Source organism: Bos indicus x Bos taurus, chromosome X (assembly GCF_003369695.1).
Source record: "Bos indicus x Bos taurus breed Angus x Brahman F1 hybrid chromosome X, Bos_hybrid_MaternalHap_v2.0, whole genome shotgun sequence".
NCBI classification, from domain to species: domain Eukaryota; kingdom Metazoa; phylum Chordata; class Mammalia; order Artiodactyla; family Bovidae; genus Bos; species Bos indicus x Bos taurus.
In genome coordinates, this window is record NC_040105.1 from 142503942 (window position 1) to 142526070 (window position 22129).

The following is a 22129-nucleotide window of genomic DNA, read 5'->3' on the forward strand; positions in this document are numbered from 1 at the left end:
TCTTTGGTTCATTAAATCCACCGGTAGGGATCTATCCCTAGGAAACATTTAGAAATGCAAATGAAGATTTCATTACTAAGATGCTCATCAAAGAATCATTTGTAATGTGGAAAAACTGAAAACAACCTTAATGTTCAACTTTAAGAAATAGCTGATTAATCCACTCGAATTGTGACAAAACCATAAGATTGTGTGTGATGCAGCCATACAGATATTATCATGACACAGGAAAATGCTTGTGTTTTATTCTTAAGAGAGAAAAACAGGATACAAAACTATATACAATGTGAACTCAACTATGTAAAAAAAAGTATAAAAGGAAGCCTGAAAGGAAGCATGCTAAAACGTTAACTGTTATGATTGTTTCTTCTTTATACTATTCTGTATTTTCCAGAATGAACACATGTCCCTTTTAGCCTCAGGAGGGAAAATGGTTTACTATTTCTTGTCTGAAAAAAACGTAGAATGTAATACACGTTCACTACGACACACTTTAACAATATATAAGTAACAAATGAAACTCATTTCTCCGTCTCCCAGCTCCCCAAACAATCTTGAAATTCAGCCCACACATTAGCAGTTTGGTCTGTATTCCTGCAGAGATATGAGACACACACACGCATACACATACACAGATTTTGTTTTACAAAACTAGGGAAATTTTAATAATAAATAATTCTTCAGGCTTTTTTCTGAGAGGTACAAAGTAAAAAATACCAACAAGCCACTAGCTCCCACTCAGATAAACTGTGTTTGAAATTTTTAAAGGGCACATTTGTTTAAGGTTATAAAATTCAAACTATAGCAAGATACAAAAGGTAACTTCAATCTCCTCCCCTCACCTCTGGTTCTCTCTCCTCAAAGGTAACCATTATTAAAAGTGGGGAAAATGTCAGACAGAGAAAGACAAATACTGTGTGATATTACTGATATGTGGAACCTATAAAAGAAAACAAAACTGAACTTAAAAAGCAGATTATGGAAAAATGGTTACCAGGGGCTGGGAGTGGGGCAGTAGGAGAGACATTCAAGGATGCACATTTGCAAATAAGTCCTGGAGATCTAATATGCAGTACAGTGATTGTAGACAACAAAATCATATTATAAGCATTAAACTTACTAAGAGCCTGGATCTTAATTTTTCTCACCACTAGAAGAAATGAAAATTATGTGAGGTGCCAGAGGTGTTAGCTAACATGACAGTGGTAATCTGCAACAATATGAATGTATGAGGTCAATATGTTGTACACCAGAAGCTGCTGCTAAGTTGCTTCAGTCGTGTCTGACTCTGTGCGACCCCATAGACAGCAGCCCACCAGGCTCCCCCTCCCCGGGATTCTCCAGGCAAGAACACTGGAGTGGGTTGCCATTTCCTTCTCCAGTGCATGAAAGTGAAAAGTGAAAGTGAAGTCGCTCAGTTGTGTCCGACTCCTAGCGACCCCATGGACTGCAGCCCACCAGGCCCCTCCGTCCATGGGATTTTCCAGGCAAGAGTACTGGAGTGGGGTGCCACATGATGTTATATATCAATTATATCTCAATAAAAAGTGGGGGAAATGTTTTTATGGAAGGCTAGGGGGGTTTATGGGGCTTCCCTGGGGGCTTAGAGGTTAAAGTGTTTGCCTGGAATGTGGGAAACCCGGGTTCAATCCCTGGGTTGGGAAGATCCCCTGGAGAAGGAAATGGCAACCCACTCCAGTACTCTGGCCTGGAGAATCCCATGGAGGGAGGAGCCTGGTAGAGATCGCAAAGATGGAGGGAGGAGCCTGGTAGGAATCGCAAAGAGTCGGACATGACTGAGCTACGTCACTTCACTTCACAGGGGGGTTTATGGGCTTCCCTGGTGGCTCAGCTGGTAAAGAATCTGCTTGCCAATGCAGGAGATGCAGGATTTGATCTCTGGGTTGGGAAGATCACTTGGAGAAGAGAATGGCAACCCACTCCAGTATTCTGGCTGGGGAAATCCCATGGACAGAGGAGCCTGGTGTACTACAGTCCATGGGGCCACAAAGAGTCAGACATGACTGAGTGACTCACACTCACACACACACACACACACACAGGGGTTATAATTTTCACTTGTCACAGTCCAGTGCCCTTCCTCCTATACCTCTATAGCAGGTATACCCTTGGAGGGGCAATGGATTTAAGGTAGTCTTGCTTTATATAGAGCTTTGAAAATGCCATTGAAAAGCTCAAGAAGTGATCCAGATTGAAAATGTAAATGCTTTCAAAGCAGAGTTGATGTTCAATAAAATGGGCTGTTGGGTAAACACTGGGATGTTGAGATTGAAGGCAAGCCTCCTACCATTCTAGTTCATGTCGCAACTCTCAGTGGAAAGGTCTTGTCCAGAGTGGCAATTCTCAAAGTTCTCTGGAAAGAAGCCAGGTGCTCTTGACTAAACAGCCCCCTCCAGCCCATGAGAGTTGCAGTATATATAATGTTTGGCTTCAAATCAATGTCTAAAGCCTATGTATTTGACCTGAGGACTACTTATTTCCCAAGATATACATTAAGTCTTTTAATGTTTCCAAGCTTCTTGTCTCCTTTAAATTATTTTCATAGGTTTTAAAGAACGTTTAAAGAAGAATAGGACAATTGGCTGATTAACTAGAAAATGTGTGAGAAGGAATTTAACCTCACTAGTAATCAAATACATACACAGGAATGCAGTGACAACATATCATTTTTCAGCACTCAAATTATCAGAGCGTTATTTTTGCCTTTGGCTGTTTGAAGCTTTTTAAGAATGGTAATACTTTGTGTTGGCAAGCATGTAGCGAGATACTTACTCAGACACAATGCTGGCCAGAGTGAAATGGCTAGGATGAAAGATTCATCTTATTCACCAGTGTATTTCATGTCTGTCATATAGTAGGTGATCAATAAATATTTGCTGAGTTAAGGTATATTATAAGTGGACATAGACTTTCTAGTGGTTTACAGTGACTGTAGCCATGAAATTGAAAGATGCTTACTCTTTGGAAGAAAAGCTATGACAAACCTAGACACTGTATTAAAAAGCAGAGATATTACTTTGCCTGCAAAGGTCCGTATAGTCAAAGCTATGGTTTTTCCAGTGGGCATGTATGGATGTGGTGAAGGTGAAGGTGAAAGTTGCTCAGTCGTGTCCAACTCTTTACTACCCCATGAACTGTAGCCTACCAGGCTCCTCCATCCATGAAATTCTCTAGGCAAGAATAGTGGAGTGGGTAGCCCTTGCCTTCTCCAGGGATCTTCCCAACCCAGGGATCAAATCCGGGTCTCTTGCATCGCAGGCAGATTCTTTACCATCTGAATCACCAGGGAAGGCCCATGGATGTGAGAGCTGGACAATAAAAAAGGTTGAGTGCCAAAGAACTGATGCTTTTGAACTGTGGTGCTGGATGAGACTCTTGAGAGTCCCTTGGACAGCAATCAAACCAGTCAATCGTAAAGGAAATCAGTCCTGAATATTCATTGGAAGGACTGATACTGAAGCTGAAGCTCAGCACTTTGGCCATCTGATGCAAAGAGCTGACTCATTGGAAAAGACCCTGATGCTGGGAAAGATTGAGGGTGGAGGAGAAGGGGATGACAGAGGATGAGGTGGTTGGATGACATCACCAACTCAATGGGCATGAATTTGAGCAAGCTCTGGGAGATGGTGATGGACAGGCATGCTGCAGTCCATGGGGTCACAAAGAGTTGGACACAACTGAATGACAGAACAGCAGCAACAAGACTTTCTAGAAAGCAGTCCTGGCAATATGCAATAAGAACTTCAAGTTATTTGTACCCTGTGACCAAAGACTTTAACTTCTAAAAATTTTTCCTAGGAAAGTACTCAGAGATATGAGTAGAGATTTGTACGGAAAAATCACAAAGCCTGATACATGGTAGAACAGATGCTGGAAACCATGTAAGTATGCTAAATGCCTTCCACCTCACTCACAATAAAAGCCCAAAGTCCTTACAGCCACCTACAAGGCCTTCCAAGGTTTGTTGCACCTCACCCTGCCTTTATTCTAGGACTTTAGGACCTCATGCCCACTTCCTTCCCAGGTCACTCTACTCCAACCACAGTGGCCACCTTGCTGGCCCTCGAACAATCAGGCATATTCCAATTCCTCCATACTTATGACTCCTTTTGCTGGAGTGTTCTTCCCCACATAGAAATCATTTCCTCACTGCTTTCAAATCTTAAAACAGCCTCCCTCAACTTGCTTTCCCTCTTCTCGGATTTATTTTTCTCCATCATAGTATTATTTACTCACTTTTTTGTTTATCTCCTCCAGTGTGACTCTGAGTTACAGGAGAACAGAGATTTTCTTTATTTCCTTCACTGCTGTATCCCCCTGTGCTTAGACTAGTGGCTGGAATATGGTAGGAGCTCAATACATATTTGTGAGCTTGATTTGTTTTTTTAGTTTTTCAACTGAAGTATAGTTGATTTACAGTGTTGTGCTAATTTCTGCTGCTGTACAGCAAAGTGACTCAGTTATACACATATATACATTATTTTTTAATATTCTTTCCCATTATGGTTTATCCCAGGAGACTGGATATAGTTCCTTGTGCTTTCCAGTAGGACCTTGTTGTTTTTCCATTCTAAATATAATCGTTTGCATCAACTAACCCCAAATTTTCAGTCCATCCCTCTCCCTTCCCCTCCCCCTTGGCAACCACAAGTCTGTTGTATGTGTCCATGAGTCTGTTTATGTTTCGCAGATAGGTCCCTTTGTGCCATATTTTATCATATGGTATTGGTCTGCTTTTCTTCACCTAGTATGATAATCTCTAGTTGCATCCATGTTGCTGTAAATAGCATTATTTTGTTCTGTTTCATGGCTGAGTAGTATTGTTGCGGGGAGGAAGGCAATTCTGACTCCATGTTGGAAACTGTTTCTTTGACTTGCTTTCGTTGCTTTTGTCATTCGTAATCATACTTAATGAACTGCCTCAGAGGACCCTGCCTCTCTGCCTGACTGTAAACGTGCCCTTGTTCAATTCCTGAGATCACTTCGCTTTTTAGAAGTATCCTACTGGTCGAATGATTGAGGATCCGCTGGAGGGGCAAATGCTGGAGCAGGGACAGCAGTAAGGAGACTAGTGGCTGAAGGGCGAGGGGGTGTAAGCCAAGCTTGCGACATTGTGGACACACATGCGAGTACGGAGAGGATCGATGGAAAGGGGCGCGTGGCACCGAGCTTAGGATTCCTCCTCGACTTCTCCCGTTCTCTCTACATCGCATTCCAAACACTCTATCATCCGCAGTGAGGAGGTATGCAGAGGGGAGAGAAAATTTGAAGAAAGGGCCTTGTCCTCAGATGGGGGCTGTGTCTTAATATGTGGTTCATGGACCAGCAGTGTTGGCATCAGCTGGAAGCTCATCAAAAACACATGATTTTGGGCAGTATATCAGACCTACTGAACCAGAATTTCCATTTTAACAAGAGCCCCACGTGAGTCACCTGCACATTAATGTCTGAAAAGCACAGGTAGATAGATTTATAATAGATAACCAACAAGGGCCTATGGTATAGCATAGGGAACACTGCTCAGTATTCCATAATAACCTAAATGGGAAAAGATTTGGAAAAAGAATTGTTGTTCAGTTACTCAGTTGTGTCTGACTCTTTGCGACCCCATGGACTGTAGCACACCAGGCTTCCCTGTCCTTCACCATCTCCCGGAGCTTGCTCAAACTCATGTCCATGGAGTCGGGGATGCCGTCCAACCATCTCGTCCTCTGTTGTCCCCTTCTTCTGCCTTCAATCTTTCCCAGCATCAGGGTCTTTTCTAATGAGTCAGCTCTTCACATCAGGTGGCCAGAGTACTGGAGCTTCAGCTTCAACATCAGTCCTTCCAATGAACATTCAGGATTGATTTCCTTTAGGATTGACTGGTTTGATCTCCTTGAAGTCCAAGGGGCTCTCAAGAGTCTTCTCCAACACCATAGTTCAAAAGCATCAGTTCTTCAGGACTCAGCCTTCTTTATGGTCTCTCACATCCATATATGACTACTGGAAAAACCATAGCTTTGGAAAAGAATAGATACCTGTGTATGTATAACTGAATCACTGTGCTATACATCTGAAACTAACACAACATTGTTAATCAACTATGCTCCAATATAAAATTATTTTTAAGCTTTTACTTTTTTTTGTTTTATTTTTTTAATTACTTTTATTTTATTTTTAAACTTTACATAATTGTATTAGTTTTGCCAAATATCAAAATGAATCCGCCACAGGTATACATGTGTTCCCCGTCCTGAACCCTCCTCCCTCCTCCCTCCCCATACCATCCCTCTGGGTCGTCCCAGTGCACCAGCCCCAAGCATCCAGTATCGTGCATCGAGACTGGCATCTCGTTTCATACATGATATTTTACATGTTTCAATGCCATTCTCCCAAATCTTCCCACCCTCTCCCTCTCCCACAGAGTCCATAAGACTGTTCTATACATCAGTGTCTCTTTTGCTGTCTCGTACACAGGGTTATTGTTACCATCTTTCTAAATTCCATATATATGCGTTAGTATACTGTATTGGTGTTTTTCCTTCTGGCTTACTTCACTCTTACATTTGAATCAATTCTAATGAGGTGGATGAAACTGGAGCCAATATAAAATTTTTAAAAAGATTCAAGTACAGAAGAAAACCACTGGTAGAAGGAATGAACATTCAGGTGGAGAGATCCAATAATGTATCCAGTGGAGTACTGGGGCATGAGGCTAAGGCTAGAGGTCTTGACTGGAGAGATACATGTAGCAGGAATCAGGTTGTGAGTGGCAGTTGCAATAAATCACTCGTATTGAATCAGATCACCAGGGAGAACAGGGCAGAGGTGCTGCCAGGTCTCCATGCACAATGTGCTAAGCCAAGGCTGAAATTGATCGGCCCTGGTGACTAGAACTGGCTCCAGTGCATGCATATTTGACCCTCACATTTATGTTACCTTAAAAAATGTTAGATGTAAACACTTAACCAAGAGATTTTTTTTACATAAATCCGGATTTCTGAATTCTCTTAAAAAGTTGGACAACCTGGCATTAGATCCATGTGTGACAACAATTGGCAGTTGATTGGCAGCTACCTCCCTCAGAGGGCACTCCTACAGGAGGCTCACTCCTCTGAGCTGTGTTCCCATCGGTGAGACAAGATATCAGCTGTCTTTTAGCATATTTGCTCTGATTTTCTTAATACTGGAGGATAGTCAAATGTTTTTTTGTTCTCATGACTCCGTTGAAAGTGGAAGATGAAAGATAAAGGAGAGGGGAAGAGGGTCACTGTTTCTAAAAAAAAAAGAGAGAGTGAGAACATGTTTCTTTGTGAATTCCAGCATGTACTACATTTTCACATATCTACCATCCTCGTGTGACTCATTCAAATTACTTGCCTGGCATCCATAGGTTGTTAGCCATTTGTAGGAAGAAGATGAAGGCCAAGGGTTTCCCTGGTGGTCCAGTGGCTAAGACTCCACGCTCCCAATGCTGGAAGCCTGGTCAGGGAACTAGATCCCACGTGCAGCAACTAAGACCTGGTACGGCCGAAAGAAAGAAAATGAAGGCCAAGATAGAATCTAGGGGGAAGACTGCCATTTTACGGAGAGGTAGGGGAAGAAGGACCCACCAAGAAGATTGAGATTAAAAACTCCCAGTGATGGACAGACGATTGGGACAGTGTGGTGTGACAGAAGCTAGGGGATGGGAGAGGATTCCCCGGGAGGGGAGAGGTTCACAGTTCTGCAAAGGGATGGAGAGACAGGAAGACTAAAGAGTGAACTGGGCTAGGTCACTTGGAAGTCCCAGGTTACCTCTGCCAGAGTATTGTGAGTGTGGGTGTTGTGGGAAGGGCTGGAGCCTCATTCCAGTGACCTAGGGTGTGAGTGGGATTCGGGGATTGAGGAGATCCTCCTCTCCAACCATAAGCTTGAGGAGCTTGACTAAAGGGAGGGGGGTGGAGGACAGAAGGCAGTCAGATTTCTTGGTTTGATTTGTTTTTTTTTTCTGAGAGTTGGGACGGACTCAGGCTGTAGTCACGGAGGTGGTAGGTGTTTAGAGTTTGAAAAATACAGGAGAGGGGATGTTAATCAATGCTGTGGCAGGAAGTGAGACAGAAAAGGAAGAAATCCAAGGGGACAGGGGCAGGGATGGGAGGAAGGGATTGTGCGTCATCCTTTAGAGAGAGATGAGGGGACCTCAGGGCCGAGGGACTTCACACCTGACAGTCTCGGCGTTTTCCATGAAGCAGGAGGCAAGGTCAGCTGCATGGGGAGTTAAGTGGGGAGGGGGGAGGTGAAGAGCAGGGATGTGAATGTGAGCCAAGGTTAATATTTTCGCGGTCCCTCCATAGGGGCTTTTAGAAACAGGAAGAAACAGGAGACGTAGAGGCATTATGTTGCCTAGGAAACTCAGTGGTTTGCTAAAGCAACAGCAGGTTGTTTTTAATCTCGTTAACCCATTCGCATCCATTATCACCTAAAAGAGAACCGGTAAGTAGGACTAGAAACAGAGAGAATTCTGCTTCACAGAGAACACAGTGGGCATTCTCTATCGCTAAGGGAACGCAGAGGGACAGGAGGAGCCCTGGGACCAGAGACTCCACTAAGCTGGGAGGAATCATCAAGTGGCAGACAGTAAGGTGTCAAAGCCAAATTTCCTTTATTTTCTTGTGCTTGTGTGTGTCCACCGACACACACACACACACACACACACACACACACACACACTCCATACCTCTGCATGTGTGATCCCACTATCCCACCCACCAGAAATGTATAGAGTTAAAATGTGGAAATTATTCCTTCTTTGATTTTTTTTTCTGTGCCGCAGCATAATCTGTCACTCTCTGTTTTCTCTGCTGGAGCTTCATCACTGGGTAGAATTTATTTTTCTCTCCGTTACCCCATAAAGGGTGGCCGAGGCTTGTGATGTGGAGGTCTGGGCTTTACTTGCCCCAGGAGGAGAGTGAAGAGGCATTTGCTTTCAAAAGTCTAGGTTATTGAGAGCTTGGAGCTGGCTTGTCTGAGAGTGGATTGTCTGAGGGCTCTGAGGTGGGGGTGTGGGGGGGCGTGAGTGTGGACCAGCCCTGGAGAGTGCTAGGTTCCCGGAGCCTGGCCACACACAGGGCCCTGATGCAGAGTCTTAGAGTATCTAGGATCTAGGCCCTGGACCCTTCACCACTTCAGAAGCCTTTTCCTGCAGGCTCACCTGTCCTCCCCAAGGTGATGCAGCTTCATCTTTCTTGGTGGCTTGGGCTTCCCTGGCAGCTCAGCTGGTAAAGAATCTGCCTGCCATGTGGGAGACCTGGGTTTGATTCCTGGGTTGGGAAGATCCCCTGGAGAGGAGAATGGCTACCCACTCCAGTATTCTGGCCTGGAGAGTTCCACAGACTGTATAGTGCATGGGGTCACAAAGAGTCGGACACGACTGAACGACTAACTTTCAGCATCCACATGGATGAGCCATCCTGCACCTCGCCTTCTCCTTCCTTGACATTCTTCAGATCCAACTGCCTTTTCCTCTACCCTTCATCAGCCACCCTCTCTCTTGGTCACACACTAGGCCTTTTCGAAAGCACAACCCTGATTAAACTCAATCATTCCCTTTCTCCCTTTGTTGTTTAGTTGCTAGGTTGTGTCTGACTCTTTGCCACCCTATGGACTGTAGCCCACCACACTCTTCTGTCCATGGGATTTCCCAGGTAAGAATACTAGTTCAGTTCAGTTCAGTTCAGTCGCTCAGTCGTGTCCGACTCTTTTCGACTCCACGAATCGCAGCATGCCAGGCCTCCGTGTCCATCACCAACTCCCAGAGTTCACTGAGACTCACATCCATCGAGTCAGTGATGCCATCCAGCCATCTCATCCTCTGTCATCCCCTTCTCCTCCTGCCCCCAATCCCTCCCAGCATCAGAGTCTTTTCCAATGAGTCAACTCCTTCTCAGCCATTTTTCCCCCAATGTAGTATAGATTTCTTTATTTAGGAGAAAAGAGCAGCATCATGGATCAAACAGACTTAGTAATCAAAAACTTTGGTTGCCTATACAGTCATAAATTAAGACTGCTGTGTTTTAGCATATGGTTATCTCCAGATGACTTGGCATTTAATTTTTGCAATATTGCTATCACAAAATACTGATGTACCAAGATGCCTTTGCAGTGGTAGATATACTGCTCCTTTATACACCATCAGAGTAAATGTCAAATAATTTAATGAAACTGGTTTAGGGCTCTGTCATAACTGTTTAATTCACAGGTGAAAGGGAAACAATAAAATATAAATTTATGGGGACACAGTGTCAATTAAGTTATCACGTGAGTGGGTGACACTTTAAGTACAAAATTTTGAAACATACGTCCAAATCTGGGAAAACATGCTGCCTAAAGGAGTGATTTTTCTCACCTATAAAATGGTAATTATGAAGCTGATCATATAGGGGTTCAGTCTTTTTTTTTTCTTTACCATTTCTACCTCTTTTACTGGATTTTTTTTAGTGGAAAAAGAGCTTTAAATCTTTATTTCCATCAACTTCTATTTGAAATGTTGCATTTCCTTTCACCATTAATGTCTCTTACCCAATTTTAAATGTAAGCACGCCCCAGGTATGTCCAGGGCCAGCATATTTTCTCACTCTCTCCCTAGATGATTTCATCCATCATCCAGTCCTACGGATTAAAATGTGGTTCATAGACTTATGACTCACATATTTAAACTATTTACTTGGCTCTTATCCCATTCTCCAGACTCTTCCATGCACTTAGGCATACCTGACATCAGTAGGCGTCAAAATCTTTCCATGTCCCAAACCTTTCTCTTTCATCCTTGTATCAGTCAGAGTTCAGCGGTAAAAAGCAGAAACTGTTCAGTTATTTTGAAGAAGAAACTTAACACAGGGCATTGCTGCTGCTGCTGCTAAGTCACTTCAGTCGTGTCCGACTCTGTGTGACCCCATAGATGGCAGCTCAACAGGCTCTGCCATCCCTGGGAATCTCCAGGCAAGAACACTGGAGTGGGTTGCCATTTCCATTAAGCACTTGCAAAATCACAAGAAGAGGTGGAGGAACAGGGCTGCAGAAATGGCTTGTAGGACTGAGTAACTACATAGGCCCACCAGGGGTGTGAGACCTCTGCACCAGTCAGGGAAGGGGACATCAGGAAGCCTCTACCAGGACTATTGTCCTGAAGAATACGACCCCATAGCTGCAATCCAGGGAAGCTGAGCCATTGCCACCACCACCATAGACTGCTTCCTAACATCCACCTTGCTGAGACATGGGAACACTGAACTTGAAGGTTGCCATTATTGCAACTGTCTCTTGACCATCATTACTCTTTCTGTCTCCTCAAATGCACATGCAAGCACACACACAAGCTAATATTTTGTGTGTGCAAGGTACCACTCTGTGTTCTATCATTATATTATCGTCATTTCACAGAGGAGTAAACAGGGATTAAGTAAATTGCCAAAGATTAGATAGCTAATGAGTTGTCTCTGCAATTATCTGTGCTGCTTTTATCTCTGAATATTCCTTTGTCAGAATATCCCATGTAAACAAAATCTTCATAAGCATAATTTTAATGACTGCATAAGATACCATCTTATGTATCAACCATAATTTTCACCATTCCCCTACTTGTATGTTTAGGCTTATTTCCAATTTTTCTTTATGAACCATAACTCCTTGATAAGTATCATAACTAGTGATAACTATGTGTATAAATTATTTTGCCTATTTCTGATCATTTCGTTAAGATAAACTCCTTAATGTTCAACTCCTGGGTCAAAGGCTATGATGAGTTCTAAGAATAGAATTATTGAGTCAGAGGTTGTGAATATTTTTTAATGCACTTGATGTGATGGTTGATTTTGTGTGTCAGCTTGACTGGGCCAAGGGGTGCCCAGATTAAACATTATTTCTGGGTTTGTGTGTGTAAAGATGTGTCTGGATGAGATTGAATCAGTGGACTCCCCAAAGCAAATTGCCTTCCCCAATCAGGGTGGGCATTATCCAGTTCATTGAGGAATAGAATAAAAAGCAGAGGAAGGAAGGATTCACCCCATCCTCACCCCTTCCTGCCTACCTGAGCTGAAACATTGGTTCTTAGGACTTTGGACTCAGACTGAATTTACACTACTGGCTCTCCAGGGTCTCCAGCTTGTGGAGGGTAGATTGTGGGACTTCTCAGTCTCCATAATCACATGAACTAATTCCTATCATAAATTGCTTATATACACATTGATTCGGTTTCTCTGGAGACCCATGATTGTTACACTTGAGTATATTAATGCGTGTGTCCCCCCTCACCCAAACTAGGCATGATTGTCTTATCTAGTTTTTGCTCTAAGTATGCAATATTTGCAAACTTATATTAAAAACACATTCTTTTTTTTTTGCTGAAAATTTAACTGGGTGTCCTGTATTTTATCTGGCATCTCTCCCTGAGGTGGCTATCCAAACCCTATTCTTTTCTGAGGTAATCTTTCATTGTGAATCTGAAGGGCAAGGCCTTACCTCCCCTCATGGAAACCAAGGAAAGCACACGGTGCCTCTTCACATACCCAGGGCAGCTAAGGCACCGACAAGGGACTCAGGTTCTCAACAAAGACTTTGAATCCCCAGAGATTTATTCAAGAAGTGGAAGTTTTAAATTCATTTGTAAAAACTGCATCTAGCAGAGGCCCTGGCAGCCACTGTGGGAACAGTCTTTGCAGCCAACTAAGCAGGTATGTTCATTATCCATACTTTGCAGAAGAAGAAACCAAAGCATGTTCAGGTTAAGTAACTTGTTCAAGATCAGAAAAGTAATTAGTGTTCAAAAGGAACGATTTGAACCCAAGAAATCTGGCCTTGGAGCCTGTAGTCTTAACCCATTTGCTCTCCTAACCCTCATAACTATGCTATAGCTTTCATTCACTGATTGCCTACTCCGAGTCAGATTCTGGGCCAGGCACTTTGCATAATGAGGTCCTTACTGCCATTTTACAAATGAGGGAACTGAGGTTCAGAGGGGCTAAGTAACGGGTTCATGTTCCCCAGATAGAGACAAATCCAAGAGCTTTTATGCATGTAATTCCATGATGTGGATAATAAAATTAAAGTAAATTAAATAAAAAATAATTTATCCTTCAAGAGAGTAATTTCATTTTGGAGAGAAGGAAAAATAGACTTTGAAAGTCATGGGCATGGTACACTATTCGTTTCAGCTCTTCAGGCAATTGTGGCCACAATTGTCTTCCCTCTTCAGACCTCTCCCTCTACGAGGTACAGAAGGTATGAAAGCTAAAGGCCGAATTGGAGCCCGGCTTATTTAGACTTTTGCTTTGTTCATTATGAGGATGCTGTCTAATGATCCAAGTAGGTGAAGTAGGCAGCCCCCAATTCATAAAATTTACGTGTGCTCTGGGAAGGAACCAGTCCTCCTCACAAAATGTAATACTTACTGAAAAGAAAACTAATATAAATAGCTAAGAAAAAGTGCGAGTCAGAGGAATAATGCTATCAAAATATAAAACCACAGCATTAAATAAAATAAAATTTTGTTTGTCAATGTAGCCTCATCATGCTTGTTGAATTCTTTTATAAGTAAGCATCATAAAATTTGAACCAAAAAAAAAGAAATGTACTCTAATAAAATAACTTTTATATTAAAAAAAAAAACCCAAAGAACTCCACAGCACTTAAAATTGCCATCCTCAAAGGCCAGACCAATTTGTTGTTCTCATCAGTGCATGAAAGTGCTTTATAATGTTGGGGTAGTGATTTTTAAAATATCTTTGCTGATTTGATAGGAGAGAAACACCCTCTTACTTTTAGCTGTCACTTCGAAATTTCAAGTAGGGCCAAAACTTGTTAATATTTCACTACACATTTGTATTTCTTCACATGTGATTCAACTGTTCAGTTCATTTTCTGTTTATTTGTCTTCGTTCACTGATCATGGTACAAGAGGAGACAAATCAACGAAACAGAATAGACAGCCCCCCCAAAACACAACAAAAGTAGGTGTGTGTATGTATATATGGATGCATACATATGTATGAATTTATAAGATAAAGGAAAGATCACAGATCAATGGGAAATAGAGGAATCAGTCAATAAACAGTGCTGGTATGCTTTGCAATTTGGGAAGAAATAATCACATCATACACTGAAATAAATTCTGCATGTATAAAAGATACATTTTTTAAAAGAGGGGTAATAAGATTATCCATCTGATTCCTGAATGGGGAAATGCTTTTAGGCATACATGGGATAGAAGAACTCTTAAAGTAAGAAAGTGATTGGTATGCTACATAAAAATGAAGCTTTCTGGACACCAAGAAGCAGCATAAACAAATTTAAAGGCAACCCTGGCCCTGAAAATTCGTGTGGTAAATATTGAAGACAGTGGATAAAGAGACAATGCAAATCAATAGGGAAGACACTAAAAGAACAGACAAGTGAACACGCAGACAAAGAACTGGAGTTGAATCGCATGTGAAGAAATACAAATGTGTAGTGAAATATTATGGAGAAGGAAATGGCAACCCACTCCAGTATTCTTGTCTGGAGAATCTTGCGGACAGAGGAGCCTGGTGGGCTGCTGTCCATAGGGTCGCACAGAGTCAGACACGACTGAAGCGACTTAGCAGCAGCAGTAGTGAAATATTAACAATTGTTTACCCCACTTGAAATTTCAAAGTGACAGCTAAAAATAAGATGGCATTTCTCTCCCATCAAATTGGCAAAGATGTTTTAAAAATCACAACCCCTAACATTATAAAGCACTTTCATGCACTAATGAGAACAATAAATTGGTCTGGCTTTTGAGGATGGCAATTTGGCAAGGTGCATTAAGAACCTTAAGAAAAGTTCAGACTTTTGTTCCCGAAACTCCTTATCTAGAACTTTATCTTAAGAAACTGGTAATGCAGGTAGAGATTTTATACAAAGACATTCATTTCAGCTCTGAATAACCTGAGGAGAACCATTAAGAGAATAGTTAAATAGATCATGGGACAGCCACACAATAGAATACTTTGCAGTTATCAAAAATGATATTTTTTAAAGGACTTTTAATAACACAGAAATATTTACAATAATAAATTAGATAATCTAGGTGACATGGAAAAACTCTCAGAGACACACATATTACCAAAAATTGACTCAAGAAAAAACAGAAAAGTTGAACAGACCAATAACAAGTAAAGAGATTAAATAGGCTTCACAATCCTTCTGTCCATGGGATCAAGAATACTGGAGTGTGTATTTCCTGTTTCAAAAGAGATTGACTCAGTGATCAAAAACCTCCTCTTATCACACAGGCCACTCCTGTTCCCTATCTGTAACTTTTATAAAGAATCATTTTTCAATAAAACGAATTATATATAATTAGGGTTCAGATTCTGGACCAAGGAAGAAGTTCGTCTTCACTTTGCTCTCCATGTACTTTTGGATCACCTCAAGGGCACTGTTTTCTCTTTCCAGTGGCCTCCTGTTATCATCGCCTTCCCCTTTAGCAAAGTCTTCTGTAAGACAAAGAGCAAGATACTGAATTGTACTTGGTGGATAATACATACTATTACCAGGGATATTTGCATGTTGACAAAGGCCAAAACCTTAACCAACAGAATGAATCCCTGAGTGAACTGGCATTCAAGGCCATTCCCTACCTCCTTCCACTAGTCTTCTATTTCTTACTCCCCCATATGTGAGCTGAGCAATGGGAACAGTCTCTTGCTCTTCCAGCCAAATGGATATACTACCTGGATCTCCCCACGTGCCTCACACGTGCTCAGGTTTCTCAGGATTTCCCTTCCATTTGGACGCCTTCTTGTCCACTACTCAACTCTTACCCACCACCTGGGGCCACCTGCATCACACACCCCTCTTGAATTCTTCTTTCATTTATTCATTAATTCAAAGACCCTGTCTTGAGCACCTGCCACCATCTGGTAGTGTGCCAGGCACAGGAGATATACTGGTGATGAAAACACACATGGGCTCTGACCTCATAGAGCTTAGTTTCTTGGGGAAGACTGATACCAAGCAAATATACAAATATATGTATAATTATCATGTGTACTGTGTGAACTGGAGGAAAAGAACAGGGTGCAGTGAGAGACGAATGAAGTCAGGGGAAGCAGCGTCCTTGAGTGGCCCAGCTGACCCTGACCCATTCCTAATTGAAACCCTGAAAGCCTTACTGAGTGAACCACTCACTCAAAAATGTCTCTGGAATCCTTTTAGGTGCCAGGCCCTGGGCAATAATAATACAAAGTACCACTGACTGAGCAATTACCATATGCCAGGCACTGTGTGTGTCTGCACTTGCTATACCCTCCCATTTAATGCTTAAAATGACTCCATGAGAGAAGTACTGTTATTATTCCCATTGTACAGATGAGGTGACTGAGTCACAGAGTGGGTCAGTTACTTTCCTAAGGCCATTCATTTTGTTAGTGACAAAGTTGGGATTCCAACTCAGACAGTCTGAATCCTGAGTTCACCCACATAACCACAATACTGTACTCTGTAAGACGTGTGTGTGTGTGTGTGTGTGTGTGTTTGTGGAAGGCGCACAGATGAAGAGATGGGTCCAGTCAGGAGTCTGCTACACAGGCACTGATCATATCTTGCCATAGCCTGGTCCTATCCTTGGTGCACAGTGGGGAAGGGAGGGAAATCCAGTCTGCTGAAGTGGGGGCTAGGGGCATGGATGATGGGGATCACAGCATGCAGTGACAGGATTTGAGCTGGATCTTGGCTGACTTTGGAATTTGTCCATAGAAAAGGGGAAGAGGAGAGGCCTGGAGAACAGCCTGTTCAAAGCCACAGCGATGGAAAGAACACGGAATGTCTGAAGCCCAGGCAGTCTGCTCTTGACCCTGCTTAGGGGCCAGGGTCGTGGCAGGGGAGGGGAAGGCTGAGGGTGCTGTTTTGTCTTCTTCCTTCCATGTTTGGAAATACACATTCTCTTTTCCCAGGGAAGATGTTCTTTTCTTCATTTTGGAGGCAAAGCTGGGCATTGAAGATGCACAGAGACAGGTGGCTATATGCCACCCCTCTACTTTCCACAGAGTGAAAGATGCAGGAAGCATGATAAAAGAGCCGAAGGCACATTCAATCTTCTACATAATAGGAGAGATGAGTTAAGATTCTCTTGGTTCTTGGACAGTATAAAAATTGAAAATTTATCCTCAAGCCAGAGAATGAAATCTTACCAGTCACAATCTATGCTGTCCTTCAGTTCTCGCAGATCCCTTTGGTGACTTTATCCCAAACAGCCGACACAAGTTTTGTTAACAGAAGCATCCCAGGTTTTTGGTAATCTACCACCTGGTATCCCGCAGAGTCCCTGGAAGAGTGCTGAACACACACTATGTGCCTCAGTTTCCTCATTTACAAGATGAGCACAGTAATAGCCCCTACTTCAGAGAGTTAACTGGAGGATTAAATGAGATATTGGACGGAAAGCAAGTTCTTAGCAAAGAGCCTGGCTCACTATAAGCCCCTCCCCCCATGAATGTTAATATCATAGTGAGATTTGCTGATGGTGTGTGGGCTTTTCATCTGGCTTTGCTTTGGTTTTGTAACAGTAAACTGGGAAAAGGTATTTGAAGTGGTCAAGGAGTCTTTCTGTTCCCTTCACTCCCAAACACAGACAATATCTAAGGTCAACACCCTGGGGTTATTCTGACTATTATGCACTTAAGAAACGTTTCTAACCAGTCACCAAAACAAGACCATGTCCCTTGGCTTACTTCTTCTTTTTTTTTTTTTTAAGTTCAAATTTTCTTTCTTTTTTAAATTTTTTTAATATTTTATTTTATTTTTTAATTTTACAATATTGTATTGGTTTTGCCATATATCAACATGAATCCGCCACAGGTTTGGCTTACTTCTGAATCCAGATCGTGGGCTTTTTGCTCCATGGAAATCAGCCTGTATAAACTTGAAGCTGACTCTGCCAGTTTCAGTTTCTTGCCTCCTGCCCATTTTTCCTTGGCCTCTGGGAAGTATCCCACTGACTCCCAAGTCTGGTCTCAGCATTGACCCCTTCCTGGCTGCTCTTCTAAGTTGATACACCTCATTGGCTATGGTTCTGAAAAACCATAAGATGGCCACCTTGGAAAAGACCCTTAGGTAACAATTACTCACACTCCTCTCCTTCATTTTACAAAGGAAATGTACCAGAGAAGGGGGAGGGATGTGATTTAATCAGGTCACACATTGAGTCTGTGGCGAAACATGACTATGAACTGTCCCACAAAGGTGTTTCAGGACTCTCAGCCTGACCCAGGAGCAGAGCTAGCCTGCCACCTTGTCACCACACCTCTCCCTTTTCGCAGGAGTATCTGGGGCACCCAGTAAACACTGCTCTGGAGGGCAATCGCAAAGCCAGGAGGAGAAGATAGCCCGATGACCCGTCTTGTTCTTTAAAAAAAAAATTGCTGCACTGTCTCCTATAGCACCTGGGATCTTAGTTCCCCAACCAGGGATAGAACCTGCATCCCCTGCATTGGAAGGGGGATCTCAACCACTGGACCACCAGGGAAATCCCAGCAGTCTTGTTCTTCTAGGTGCCATGTTGCAGGGCAGGCATTCAGTAAACATTTGTTGAGCTGAATTTGATACATCTCTGAGGGCAAATAGTCCCTACAGCGTGGATGAGGATGTACGCTGACTGTGCATTAAAAACAGCCTTGATAGCATATTCAGAATGGGGAGGGGAACCAAATGTCAGCCAGATATTAAGGGAAAACAGGTCCCTAGATTCCCAGGGAGATGGGGTGAACACAGGTCATCCTTATGGCAAGATTCCTCTGCAGTATTGCCCAGGCAAATGAAACCTGAGGTTACCAGAAATGTACATACTAATCACTTCCATAAGGTTCCTTGGGCTTTGATTTTGTTTTGGTAAGTTTAAGCCTTACCAAACAAAAGATGTTTGTTTTACCCAGTAGTCTCATCATCAGAGAAAACAGTCCTCTACCCACCCACTTTTATCCCCTGCCTAGGGCTTCTTAGTTTTAGCAAAGGAGCATTTAAAAACATAAAGGCAATTGCTAAATAGTAAGAATGCCAACTCCTAGGAGCAATTTGACAGTGAAAATGCAGTTCCCCCTCACCATGTTTATATATTTATGGGCTTTGTATGCTTTGTATATGACATGAATACAGACATCTATCTGATCATTTTTTTGAAATAACAGCTTGATTGAGATGTGATTCACATCTCATAACATTCATTCCTTTAAAGTATATAATTCAGTGGGTTTTTGTTTTTTAAGTATATTCAGAGTACTTCCACCATCACCACTATCTAATTCCAGAACATTTCATCACTCTGAAAGGAGACCTTGTGCCCATTAGCAGTCACTCTCCATTCCTTCTTACCCCAGCCCCTGGCAACCACTAATCTACTTTCCATCTCCATGGATTGGACTAGTCTGGATATTTGATACAAATGGAATCAGACAATAGGTACCCTTTCCGGTCTTGATGTCACGTACTCGTGATGTGCTCTCTCTGTTAGCCTCTGAGCACTTTTATCTGTGTCATCCTTTAGCCAACAAGCCCAAGAAAATATGCTGCTCAGGCTACCATGACAGGGCAGTTAGGAATGTACCTAGAATAACAAGTACTTGAAAAGTTGGTATCATGAACAGCATTCTTTCTCTTTCCCAATCCAGGGAGACTGGGGATGATGGAACCATGGGGCTGGCCCCTGGGCTCACTAGGCAGTGTGGTAGAGCAGAGCCCTTCCAAATCCTTCACCAAGTGTCAGGGGGCAGCCCCAGTTCAGACAATGAAGCAGACTGAACTGCTCAGAACCTTTGTTACCAGGCAGCACAAAGGAACACAAACCTAATTGATGGTAAAAGTATCACATTACTCATCTTCATCACGATGGCAATCCAGACAGCCCTTAATCTCAAGTCACCATTAAATGACACATATTCTACTTCTCCCACTCTCTTTTTAGGCTGGTTTCTTCTGCTGAATACATTGGAAGATAAGAAAACTGCGGAACTGGCCCTGTGTTGATCTGCCCTATCTCAGTATCCTCTAAGGCTCAGCAACCTTTCCACTTGTATTCCTTTCATTTACAGGAATCAGTCTCAAGCTACCTACTTAAGTACAAGGTTTTGCTTCAGTTTGATGTCTTCCTGTCCCAAGGACACAGCTGGAATGTACCATCCTATTTTTGCCCTCCAAACTGAGCTCCCTTCCTTCTTCTCTTAAAGGCAGCTCCAAGTCCTCTGGCCGGAAGCCCTATGATCTCTTTCAACTCATCCCTTTCCTCTGTACCCACCAAAGCACCAGGTCTAAGAATATGTCACCTTGATGACAGTCTTTACTGGACCCTCTGCCTCTAGTCTTGCCTTTTTCCACACCAGACTCCTCCTAAGTGACTCCTGTGAAACATTAATTTAACCATGTCATGATCATGCTCATAAGCTGTTAAAGATCTCCTGCCCTATTTCCTGCCCTAGTGGTCAAGTGGGAAGCTCAACCCCATGGATTCAGTATCAGCTTCCACCTGGAGGTAAGGCCCCCCATTTGGTCTCTTCCACTGCCTCCTCCCTGCTCATACACCTTAGAGCTCATGAACTTAACTGTCAGTACTCCTGACACACACACAGTACTTGTGGGTCCAAGTTTCATACAGTTCCTCCTACCAAAAAAAGTACAAGTCCTGTTGAGGACTCAATGCCGAGTGCTGCAATTTCATCATCTCAGTTAATCTTCTAAACAAGTCCATGGTAGCAAATGGTTCTCCTTATATTATAGAGAAAGAAATTCAGCCTCTGAGAGGTTAAGAGAATTGATCGAGCACCAGAGTTGGCACTGGAGCCTATATCTTCTCTGACTCCGAAAACATTTAATCACCAGGTTACTGAGGACCCACAATATTGTGGTCAAACTTCTCCTCCTGGCATTCAAGGCTTTCCAGAAACCAGTCGCATGAACCCCCAGGACACCTCCATCTGCTCTAGCCATTTGTTTTGGCTGGGTTGTCTTCTAACAAAGAAGTTCCCTAGGGGTAGTGACAAAGGCTTTACATTTCTTGGGGTCCTTCACAGGGCCTGGACCAGGGTACAAAGCATTAGTTCTTGTGGAGGAGAATCAAAGTGCTTAAAATGCACTCCAAGCAATAGCAAGCCATGCAAAGCTATGCTTTGCAAAGGAAAGACTTGTTCTGTGACTTCTGATGATGAATGACAAGCAAACCCTTCTGTGTTTGCAGGAACAAACTAGAAACGCTGAAAAAAAAAGTCCCAATCCAAACTTGAAGAGCATGTAAGAAAGAATGAAGCACTGACATATATAAACTACCATGTGTAAAATGGGGCTTCCCAGGTGGCTCAGGGGTAAAGAATCCACCTGCCGATGCAGGAGATGCACAAGACAAGGCTTTGATACAAAGAATCAGACATGACTAGGCGACTAACACTTTCGCCTTCATTTTCAATCTTTTATCAGATATATGATATGCAAATATTTTTTCCCATTCTGTGGGTTTCCTTTTTACTCTATTGATAGTGTTGTTTGACGAACTTTTTAAAATCTTCGTGAAATCTAATTTGTCTATTTTTTTCTTTTATTACCTGTGCCTTTGGTGTCATATCCAAAGAATCATTGCCAAATCCAATGTAATGAAATGTTTGTCTTATGCTTTCTTCTAAGAGTTTTGTTTTGTTTTGTTTTAGGTCTTACATTTATGTCCTTCATCTGTTGTGAGTTCATTTTCATATATGGTGCTAGGTAAGGGTCTGGCTTCACTCTTTTGCATATGGATATCTAGTTTCCCAGCACCATTAATTAAAAAGATTGTCCTTCCCTTCACTGAATGCTTTTGGCACCTTTGTCAAAAACCCTATGTACAAGGGTTTATTTGTGAGCTCTCTATTCTATTCCACTAGTCTTTATGCCACTACCACAATGTTTTAATTACTGTAGTTTCTAAAATAAGTTTTGAAATCAGGAAGTATGTCTTCCAGTTTTTTCTTTTTCAAGACTGTCTTTGCTATTTGGAGTCCCTTAAGGGTCTGCCTATTGTCTTTTGCCATTGGATATAACATCTTGGCCACTCAAGAAGACGGCGGGGGGGGGGGGGTGGTCAGAAAAATAAAGCTTTCTGACACCTGAAGGG